Source organism: Megascapheus bottae, chromosome 1, assembly GCF_031878675.1.
Source record: "Megascapheus bottae isolate mThoBot1 chromosome 1, mThoBot2.hap1, whole genome shotgun sequence".
NCBI lineage: Eukaryota > Metazoa > Chordata > Mammalia > Rodentia > Geomyidae > Megascapheus > Megascapheus bottae.
The window spans coordinates 48,120,739-48,132,193 of NC_143509.1; positions in this window are offsets into that span (position 1 = coordinate 48,120,739).

An 11,455-nucleotide genomic window follows, 5' to 3' on the forward strand; every position below is an offset into this window, starting at 1 on the left:
TAACTAATTAGTATCCTGGATTTCTTTTCACAAAATAATAGTGTCCTTAACTTTTACAATGATAGTTTGCTTAGCTTGAGCTTTTCAGCCTCAACAGGAATATTCTTGTATAACATATATAGATAAAAAACCATGTGAATAAGACTAATATAATACTTTATACTGTAAGAAGAAATATCATTAATAAGATTAAAAGTTAAACTAGAAAAATAAAAGAATAAACACTTCAAATTTTCCGTGGCTTTAATCAGTAAATATTTTTTGTGCCTATACAAGATACTACAATGGTTTAAAAACTAGGCAGAAATCATGAAGAGAAATTTCTCAAGGAAATTCATATGGCCAATGTAATATTGTACTAATTTCACCAGATTTCAAAGCAATTAATCTTAGAATAAGGCACCACATTCACTTTCAAACATTAAGATTTTAAAAAGTAATTTTGTAGATGTTGGAAAGAGAAAAGACTCATAAGTATTCTTAATTGTATTAAATGGGCACATTTCTTTGAGGGCCGTAGAGGAGCTTTGTTCTCTCTTGGTACTGGACATTTGCTCGTCTGATACCCTACCACTTGAACAATGCTTTTAGCCTAGCTTTTTGTTAGTTACTTTGGAAGTTGGAGTCTCGTGAACTTTTCTGCCCCAACTGGGTTTGACCTGGAAAATCTGAATCTCTGCCTCCTGAGTTGCTGCTCTTTACCTACAGGTTCTACCTCAAGTCCTTCTTAAGATAAAAGCTAAAGATATGTGAAAAGATGCAGCTCAGAGAAAGTTTGTCACATTCTTGATAATAATAAAATATCTTTACTAATTTGTATTTCTAACAGGAATGCATATTTCATTCTTTAAAATAATAAAATAGGAGCCAGATGTTTGGCCTTGTGGTAGAGTGCTTGCCTAGCATGCACAAAGGCTCAGGTTTGAGTTCTCAATACCACCTACATAGAAAAAATCCAGAAGTGGTGCTGAGGTTCAAGTGGTACAGCTCTGGCCTTGACAAAGTCCAAGGGCAGTGCTCTGGCCCTGAGCTCAAGCCTAGGATTGGAAATAAATAAATAAATAGAATATCCTCACTAATTTGTATTTCTAACAGGAATGCATATTTACCTAACTGCAGATGATTAAATAATCATAAGAAAATATAATTAAATATTATTGAGTTGCACTGAATAACATTAATCATACTTACATGTGATGTGAAAAATGACAGATTTGAAAATATGTACACTATTACCTAATTTTTTATGAAATATATTGTTTATATATAGTTATGCATATATTTACACATGTATATATCTATGTCTATCTATCTATCCATCTATCCATCTATGCTAACATATAATTTGTATATGTGGATCCATACACACAATGGATAAAGTCTTGGAGGAGCTTTATCTCAAGTAATTTTATTTTTTTTAAGTTTTTCTTATTTGTAGTTCATTTTCTACCTCGAGTAGGCATTATTTGTACAATAGAATTTTAAAATTTGACTAATTCAGCATTCTGAATTGCATAATCAGGTGATTCAAGGACTTGTTAGTCCTTACATTCTCTGGAACTGCAGCTGCTTTGCTTAGAGATGCATTTGGAAGGAACTCAGCAGGATAAGTATAACCTAGCAGGGCACTCCTGGGGGGAGAATTCCTTGGGTTTGCACTTTTTCTGGCTGTACACATGCTGTGCTGACTCCAACAGCCTGCAGGTGGCTGCTCTCTTCTGCCTGGGTGTGAAAATGTGGAGTGACTGACTCATTTTACTGGTGATGTGACTGTGGGTTTGGTTGACTACCCACAGGTATTTCTACTGTGACTGGATCCCTGGGGGAAGTTTTTTGGGTTTTTTTCTTCCTCAAAGTACTAGCAGAGGCTTTTTCAGAATAGCCATGAGGGAGACCATTTTTCATTTAACACTTACAAGGGTTGGGACAATCTGACCTCTTAAGGCTTGTATTCTTGGGCAACTCTGGACAAAAAGGCTCAAGTTTGTGACATCAAAGTCAGAATTTTGACTGTAGGACAATGTCTCATAGTTCATATATCCTTTAAGACTAATCTGAAGAGGCCTCTAGACACCAAGCATTTAGGCCACTTCTGAATATTAGATCAGAACTGAAGCTGTCTGCCTGACACAACAGAAAATTTTCTGGAAATGTGCTCTGTACAATGAAGCCTCATCTTTTATTTAATTGACTGCTGGCAAAGATATCATTAAAAACAATCAACATGGGGCCAGGAGCATGACCTAGTGGTAAAGTGCTTGCCTAACATGCAGGAAGCCCTGGGAAAAAGCTAGAAGTTGGGCTATAACTCTAGTGGTATAATGCCACCCCTGAGGAAAACCCAAGGAGTGCAAATGCCCCGAGTTCAAGTCCCAGGAGTAGCGAAAAACATCAACTTTATCAGGCTCCAGAAGCTTATGCCTATAATTGTGGGGCACGTCACATCAGGAAATGGGCTTATTTCCTGGTCTTGAGATCCAACCTGCCTGTCACCTGGCTGGGAGGCTTGGCTGTAGTTTGTGATGTAAAGTAAGGCTACCTCTAACTCTGGGATTGGCCCCGCCGCCCTCTCGCCCTCTCGGACAGCACCTATCTCCCCCTGCCATGCCCACCTGTATGATGACAGGCTCCTGCATCCTATACCTACCCATTGTATTTTCCTAGTAAAGGAGTCTTGCTTTGATGAGTCTCCCCTCCGGTGAGGGAGGGCTGGGTGTGGGCCACCTTTCTCGGTCTCCTCTTAATCAGGGCGTGCTCTCTTTGTCTCTCTTGCTAGTCAGGAGGCAAGAAGGACTAAAAATCCCGACATTCTGGCTCCCGAACGAGGGGCACGAAAAGAATGCTCATCAGAAGAGGGATTGTCTGGGAGCCGAGCCAAGCGAGTTACGAGGGAAGGGTCTCCTTGAAAAGATGAGGCAAACTTACACCAAGAATGAGGACCCGGCGCTCACAGTGTCTAGATTTAAAAGCAGAGATTTGGAAATTTCAGATCCCAGGGCTGAGAAGGTCTGGGAGGCCTTAACACACGAGTTAATGGCATCCATTCTTTTCTATTGGGCCGCATGGGAGCTCATACAGCGCCTGAGCAGGAGGAAGATTAACTTGGGAGAGGACCCTCCCCTCGGGGTCTCTCCGACCTTGTCTGCCCTTAATGCCTGCTTCTATCCTGGCTCAGTTACATCTAGAGCCAAGGAAACTTTAATTGAGGAGTGCTCAGAGTTGTGAGAGAGCTGCTCAGGAAGAAAAGGGTTTAGAGCTTCACCCTGAGGAGGGATTTTTGGGCCCCTTTGATCCTGGAATCGGCCCCAGAGCCCTACACCAAATGCTCCTGCCCCGGAATTTGCGGAAGACAATTGGGGTGCAGAGGGACCTCCGCCATCTTACAATCCCTCTTCCCACAAAAACTCTTCACCACTTGTGTTGAACCACAAGAGGAGGTTAAGCCTCCATTTTACAGTGGCGGCTCCTCCCCCAAGCTGAAAGGGCAGGTTAAGCCACCATTTTACTCCTTCCCACCATGCTTGGCTTTCCCGGTAAATGCTAACCCTGGGGGCAATAGACCAGCCCTAAAAGAGCTTAAGAAAGTAGTCTCTGAGGATGGGCCTAATTCTCCCTGGGCCGAAACCATCCTCCAAGGCCTGGCTCATCAGCAGTGCACCACCCAAGACTGGAAGAATTTAACTAAGGCTGTGCTTCCTGGCCCCCTGTATCTCAAATGGTGTACCTTTTTTAATGAGGAGTGCCATGCCCAGGCTGAGAGGAACCAGGCTGTTAATCCCCAGATCCCTGTGACTTATGCAATGCTATCAAGATCCAATGATGCTTTTTCCATGGACATCCAGCAGGCTGCTATCCCTGCCCTCTACCAAGAGCAGGTGCAGGCTTTGGGGCTGGATGCATGGGAAAAAAAAAATGGAAGAAGGCCCCTCAGAGCCTTCAATACCTTGCCACCTTTATAGAAAGAGTAGAATGGAGCCTCCAAAGAAAGTTCTCCTGGGGGCCCCTCCAAGAACTGTTCATGTTGGTCTGAGAGGGGATGAGCGCAGACCACAAACTGGCCTGTGCAGGAATGAAGGAAAGATCTAGGGGAGGTGGATAGTGGGCACTCAGGCCCACCAGTCACAGACACTGGTTGCAGCCCTACAAGCCCAAACGGCTTCATTCATTTGCCTACGCGCTTTCTACCGCCCTTACCTCTTTCAATGGGGCTGGAAGAGGAGTTTGTTATGGGTGTGGCCAGCAAGGCCACTTTCAAAAGAGATTGCCCTCAGGGATGGATAAGACCTGATCCCCCACAGTGACATCTTTCAGGCCAGACAAAAGGCCTAACTCCACTGTGTCCCTGAGGAGCTACTATCTATTCTCAGGCCTTAAGTTCCCAGCTCCTAGAAACTGCCCCAGACCCCAGCTCCTGTGCTTAGCTGGCCTAGCAGCATCTTAGCAATTGACACACCCCTTGTCCTAGCCAGAGCCATTCAGAGTCTGCTCTTAAAGAGGACCTGCCCTATAATCTCTAGGGAGAGACAAGATACAGATATTGTGACATTCTCTGATGACTGAATTAATTATGGAAAAACTGGCAAAGAACTGCTCCCCCAATTCTAGAGGCCACAGTCTAATCCCATGGCCCCCTGTGGGTGGAGCAGTGGCCTATTGGCAGGAAAAACAATTGGAGCTACCACAGGACAGTTTCAGAACTCCCCATATTTGTTATCATAAGGATCAGGCAAATACAAGTTTCAAATACCGGTTTCTTCATGATCTCCCTGCAGTATGCCCATGGGGACCACCCGACCAGGGCTCCCAAGTCTTTCATCAATTCCTAATAATTTATGCTATATTTTTTCTATAAACAGTGGTTTTTCTTTATCGCCCCTCCTATAACAGCCTTTTTTTGGAAAAGATCCCAGGTTTAGAGCAAAGGCATCCGGAGGTAAGTAAAAGTTGGCCGACCACCTGTATGTCTGTCTAAAAAGTGCACTGTGGGCCAAAAAAGCTGGATGCAGCAACCTCTCTAAGGCCTGGGTGGTCAAGGGACACCTTGACCCCCTTCTGGATTTCTTGTTAGTAACAGGGAATGCCTGAGAGTCTCACCGGCAAGACATGTCTAAATAAGTTGTTTGGTGAGAATGTTCATCTGAGTTTGTGTTGTGTTAAATGTATCCAATTGAGTCCCATTTTCTGTTATAAGTCAATGTCTGGTTCTGTTTGAGAGTAGGTTAGGATGGCCTCCGCCGGCCAGCTACCAGGGAATGGAAGTCTCCGTAGGGGAGGTGCCCCCTGAGTTCAGGGCCTCACGGTCTTTCTGTCACTATGGTAGTTTAAGGCCAGGCATGCCATCAGAAGTTTAGGAGTTTCTTAAAAGTCTCTGCTTCTCTGTCTTGTTCTTGTTTTTCCTTGGGTATCTATTAAATTATTTCTGGAAAATAAAAGTTTCGTCCCCACCTGGGGTAGGTCTAGGGCCTGGTATGGCCCCTTCCACTCGGCTGCAATTAAGGTGAGTGGAGGCCAGACAAAGCAGCTGCAGGCTTAGTCTAGTTTCCTTTTTCCTAACAATCTAGTGAAGTGACAGTCTAGAGACAGTTGGTGGCAGGACACAGACTTCAGTCTTAGTTCTCCTAGGTTTAAGACTCCCACCCAACTTTCATCTACAAAAAGTATTATGGTAAAATTGATACCCATCCTAAATATGGATCCTTGTGGTTTGTGTGGGTGTGTATACATGAATCCTTTTTAAAATATATGGCTGATATTAATTTTGCACGCTTTAAGATCTTTATGAATGTGTGTGTGAATGGATGTGAGTAAATATGTTCAAGGTTAAATTGTCAGCATCCAAAACAATGTATAAATTCATAACTGAAACACAAAGGCAATTGGGTAAATCTAAGTCTAAACTCAAGAAAATTATTAGGTTTAAATGTTTTCCAATCTCTCAAAGGATTATTGCATCATTTTAAAGACAAACTGGTTAATAGGAGTTTTCTAAAGATTCTAAAATCTGCATTTAAAAAGAAAATCTGGTATTATAATGCATAAAGCTGTTTACCTTGTAAACATTGTATCCTGTTTAGTCCAGAGGAATTAGGGAATTTGGAATTTATTTCCTTGAGTTAAAGTTTGGAGATAAGTATCAAAATTTAAATGTAAATTTGTTTATCAGTGTCAGAAGCTTTGCCTACCTGTCTCTTACTGAGTGGACTATCTTTGTCTTTCTTCCTTGCAGACTGACACTGGAAATCTCATGTAAAGTGGGTGATATGATTAGTATTTCTTAAACTTGTCCCCTAATGATTCAAGTCAGATCCCTGCCACTGACTCACTTAAATCAGAGAGGAATGCACCAAAGATTCCCCCTGGTCCCTATAAAAGACTTAAAAAAGATTGTGAGGACATGTAAATCATGCATGCTATTTTTACAAGTCCCACCTCTACAATCCCCTGGAGTCAATCCCTGGGGCCTTAAACCTAACGTTATCTGGCAAACTGATGTAACCCACAAAGCAGTCTTTGGGAAATTAAAATTCATATTTATGTCTATAGATACTCATTCACATGCTTGTTGGGCTACTGTGCATTCCGGTAAAAGAACCTGACACTCTGAAAGCCATACTTTATAATGTTTTGTTATCTTGAGTTTACCCCTACAGGTTAAAACTGATAATGGGGCCTTGTTTTAATAAAACAAAAAGGGGGAGGCAACCTCCATGATCAATTGAGGACAGCCATGCTTACATTAAATATTTTAAATTTCTCCAATGATCAGCCTCTGACTGCCTTTCAGAGACACCTTATTTAAAGGTTGAAGTCCATTAAAGAGATCCTCTTACTGGATCATGGAGAGGCCCTGATCCTCTCATTAGTGTGGGGAGAGGATTTGGATGTGTCTTCCCGGTGGGAGAACCAAACCCAATTTGGGTACAGGCTAGAGATTTAAAATATTGTCAGCAAACTAAAAAATAATTACCCAAGAGCACCTGCTCTTGAGGTATGCTTTCTTCCTCTCGCTCACAGGAATGAGGAGACCATACTGGATGCTCTGCTTAGCTGTAGTTGGATTCTTAAGTTGCCTTCCTTCTCCTCATCCTGAGCATCATTATCCACGCCGCCCACAAAGACACTAGTTTGGATCTACAATCTCAACTTGATTCCCTGGCTGCAGTAGTCCTCCAAAATTGTTGAGGCCTTGATCTGCTCAAAAAGGCTACAGGAGGTTCTCAACTGCCACCAAAATGAACTTGATGCAAACTATCTATGGACTGGACTAAATGGTTGGCTCCCTTACTTTCTCCCATTTGTGGGCGAGCTCCTTGGTTACAGTGGGTTTTGTATTCACATTCAGACCTTGTATAATCAATAAGCTCCTCTAGTTTCTTAGAGATCAGGATCAGGTTAAAGCTGTTCAGCTAATGGTGGTCGGCAACAATATGCTGTGCTATGAGATGGCAGACTGGGAACCCTATGAGGTTGGCCCTGGCCCTTCCCAGGATGTGCAGGTGTACAGAAGGGTTTACTTTACTGACGTTGGCCATCCCTCCTATTTCAAATCTCCATTTGGGTCTGCCAAACCTACAGATAAATTGCCTGAAGAGCTAGAGTGGTAGTCAATGACGGGTAAGATCCCCAGAGTAGGACAACCTAAGACAGGCACACTTCTCAAGTAAGGCAAATACCTGCTTAATAAAACAAAAAGGAGGAGATGTGGGACACGTCACAACAGGAGAATGGGCTCATTTTCTGGTCTTGAGATCCAACCTGCCTGTCACCTGGCTGGGAGGCTTGGCTGTGGTTTGTGATGTAAACTAAGGCTACCTCTAACTCTGGGATTGGCCCCACCGCCCTCTCGGACAGCACCTACTTCCCTTTGCCATGCTCACCTCTATGCTGATAGGCTCCTGCGTCCTATACCTACCCATTGTATTTTCCCAATAAACAAGTTTCTGCCCTGGCGCGTCTATGTCTTCCCTCCGGCAAGGGAGGGCTGGGTGAGGGCAGCCAGTTGGCCCTAACCTTTCTGGGTCTTGTCTTAGTCAGGGAGTGTTCTCTCTGCCCCTCTTGCAGGTCAGGAGGCAAGAAGGACTAAAAACCCCGACATATAATCTTTGCTACTCAGGAGACAGAGATCCCAGGATTATGGTTTCAAGCTAACCTGGGCAGAAAAATGCTTAGGATTCTTATTTCCAAATAATCGGTGAAAAGCCAGAAGTGGAAATATAATTTAAGTGGTATAGCAGTGGCCAGGAGCATAAAAGCAAACTGAAAGCCAGAGGCCCTGAATTCAAGTCACAATATGACACATTAATATATATATATACATATATGTACATATAGATGTACATATAGATGTACATATAGATGTAATCAACTTAAACTTTAACCTATACAGAACTTTACTACTATTTTAAGAGCTGCATCAGATGTTCAAAAGAGAAAAATAAATTAGACAAATTCCTGACTCTGGAAACAAAGTCTATAACAGATTGGTTGTGAATTGTAAATAAATATAACTTTTTATAGAGTCCAGAAATAAAGGCATTTATCTATAATAAGTAATATATATGTTGTGTCTAGGACAACTTAAGTATACTCAACCTAGTCTGTAATACTATACATGTCTCCAGACTTTATAGACAAACCTCCTGAATATAAAATGATAAGTGCTATGGTGAGAATAGAGCCAGACTCTCTATTCCAATGAATAAATAGTTCTGCAGTCCGGCAGTGAAACAGGGAGAAGGCTTCAGAGGATGTTCATAAGTTACAGAAAACTGACACTGCATTGTGTTAAGGACCTAGTGCAAAGTGCACTGAAAGAAACTGTGAAAATACTCACCTAACTTCACTTAATCATCTATGAGAAATGCAGACTCTCTGTCCTATTCAGGCATAAGCAATGCAGATTTCCAGTTTACCAAGATCTTCAGATGATTTACGTGGTCTAGGTCTACATGCCACATTTTAAGCAGCAAAAGTTTAACTCACTGGTTTTCTCACTCAGCTTTGCATTGTAATTAGCTGGAGAGTTTTAAGATCTCTGAGCTCCAAGTGGAAGAGAGGGGACAGCATGAAGAAAAGATGTGATTAATAAGTAGAGTGTTAAGGAATAGAAAAAAATAATGATGATATGGACTGATAAATGACTAGCTGTCAGATGAACGATACAGACAGATGAGTTAGAAGAGGTCAGAGAATCATAAAATGAAAATCTACAATTGTGGTAAGTAACTTTGAGATGATGGTCTTTCTTAACAAGCTTTAGTCAGCATGTGGCATAGTAACATCCGCAAATAACTATAAGGGAATAGATATTTTAAAATGCACTTTCTGGAGTGCCCTATTCTGAATCAGCATCTTCAGAAGAGGGCCAAATGAACTGTATTGTCTATTCATGACTCAGAAGAATGCTATAAATGCAACCGTTTAAAATATTCTTGTTTAGAGAATATTCTATCTAAGTATAGACAATCTGAGTGAAAGTATTTCACTTTAGGAACATCTTTGGTGAGTATTTAGACAGGATAATTCTTTATTGTTCAGTGTTGAATTGCAAATTGGAAAATATTTAAAATCCAAATCTCTCACTGCTAAATGCTTTATAAGTGGCTAATCAAAATGACCTTTCTTGAATTTCCAAATGGTACCTCCAAGGTGCAAAATATTAGCTCCAATCTCCCAGTCCTCTCTCATGATAATGTGACAATAGATTATACTGAGTATTGCTGTATGCCAATATGTCATATTGCCATATGCAGAGTCTGAGAGCTAGCAAGTGGAATCATGCTTACTGGAGCTGTAAATGTGCCCAGGTGAGAGTGGTAAGGTAGAGTGTAAAGAGTAACACATGACAACTATGGGTCTGAATCATTACCTAGCAATGCAACATCAGGCTGTCATTCTTTTGCTTTGGCTCATTTCCTTTTTGCCAGGCAGCAAGACTTTCCTCCCATTAGTTGAAATTTTGTATCAACTGCTCAAATAAAAATAAACTGCAGCTGCATTGTTAAAGGATGTTTTCATACTTCAGCCTCTGCACACTAAAACCTCTTAGAATTTCCCCCCAACACACATTAAGAGCAGGTGGTCAGTGGGAAATTCCCACAAGTCCCCTGCCCAGCATTTTGTTTTCTTTCTGAGCCCCATCATAGAGACTTCTCCTACTTTCTTTGTTATGGTATTTACCTTGATCTCTTGCTTTTATAGTTATATAAACCATATCTGTGACTGTATACTATTCTTTGTACTTTCAAGATAAATTTAGCCAGTGGGTATTTCCTGCAGGAAGTGAGAAGTGCAGGAAAGTAAGGCTCTTGGTCTCTAAAGTTACTCAACTCTTATCTGACTCCATCAAGCTGGGTCACCTATTCTTCCTTAAGACAGCTCTTCAATAGATCTCACTTCCCAGCGGCGCTCCTCCCATGTGTTGAAGCTTTCATGCGCTCCTCCCATGTGTTGAAGCTTTCATTCCTCCCATGTGTTGATGCTTTGGTTCTTGGGATGGGATACGGTTGCTAGTTTGTTCAAAGTGTCATTGCTCTCACCTATGTTCCATCCCTTTATGCAAATTTATTTTTTAATTTGTTTGCAGGAAGTCTGAATTATTCTTATGTGATTAGAACTCTGCCTCTTACTGGGCCTTTTACTGATAAAGGAGCATGAGAAAAAAAAAATAAATCTGATCTTTGAGAATGTCGACCAAATGTAGTCTTGACTCTGCCACTAATTTTATTCGTTAACGCTTCAGTGCTCTCTACTTATAATACACTGAGAAATTTTGATTGTTTAATTTGGAAGCTCCCTTGTTACAACAGGATAAAATAAGAGAAACTTCCTCAGAGAAGTGAGGTTTTGCTGTCATTATCCTGGACTCAGATTTGCATACCTGCATTCTCTTTTCTGTCATTTCATCAGCTAGGGCTTGTGGCATCTGTGCAGGTGAAAATGGAGCTTTCTGATGTTTGAATTATTTTGACACTTATTAATATATGTGATTCCTGGTGGGTGATGGTTTTGATCGCTGTTTGCTTATTTGGAAATGGTATGCACATTAAATTTAGACATGTCTGATTGTTGGCCTGTGTTGTCCAAATTTGAATGGTTTCAAAAAGGAAACACAGATTTCTGTTCTTTTAGACAACACTCATCAATCAATCAACTAGCTGTCTTGGAACCCTTACTGTCACTCAAGCTGATGCCAGATTCTCAGTTACCATTGTTTTGACTCTTGGGAGGCAAAGAAAAGTACTCTGAGGAAAGGAAATGACAAGGAGCACTTGTTCATGGCAGCCTATCATTTGGAGCTGCAGGGACACTGCTGGCTTCCTTTAAAGCAGTGCTGTTATTTTGTCATGTTCCAATCTTATGTAAATTTCCTCTGAAGGAGCCTAAATCAGAAAACTGGTAGTTTACTGTTTGGGGCTATAAAGATTTGATAGAGCCGATTGTCCACCTGTCAAGA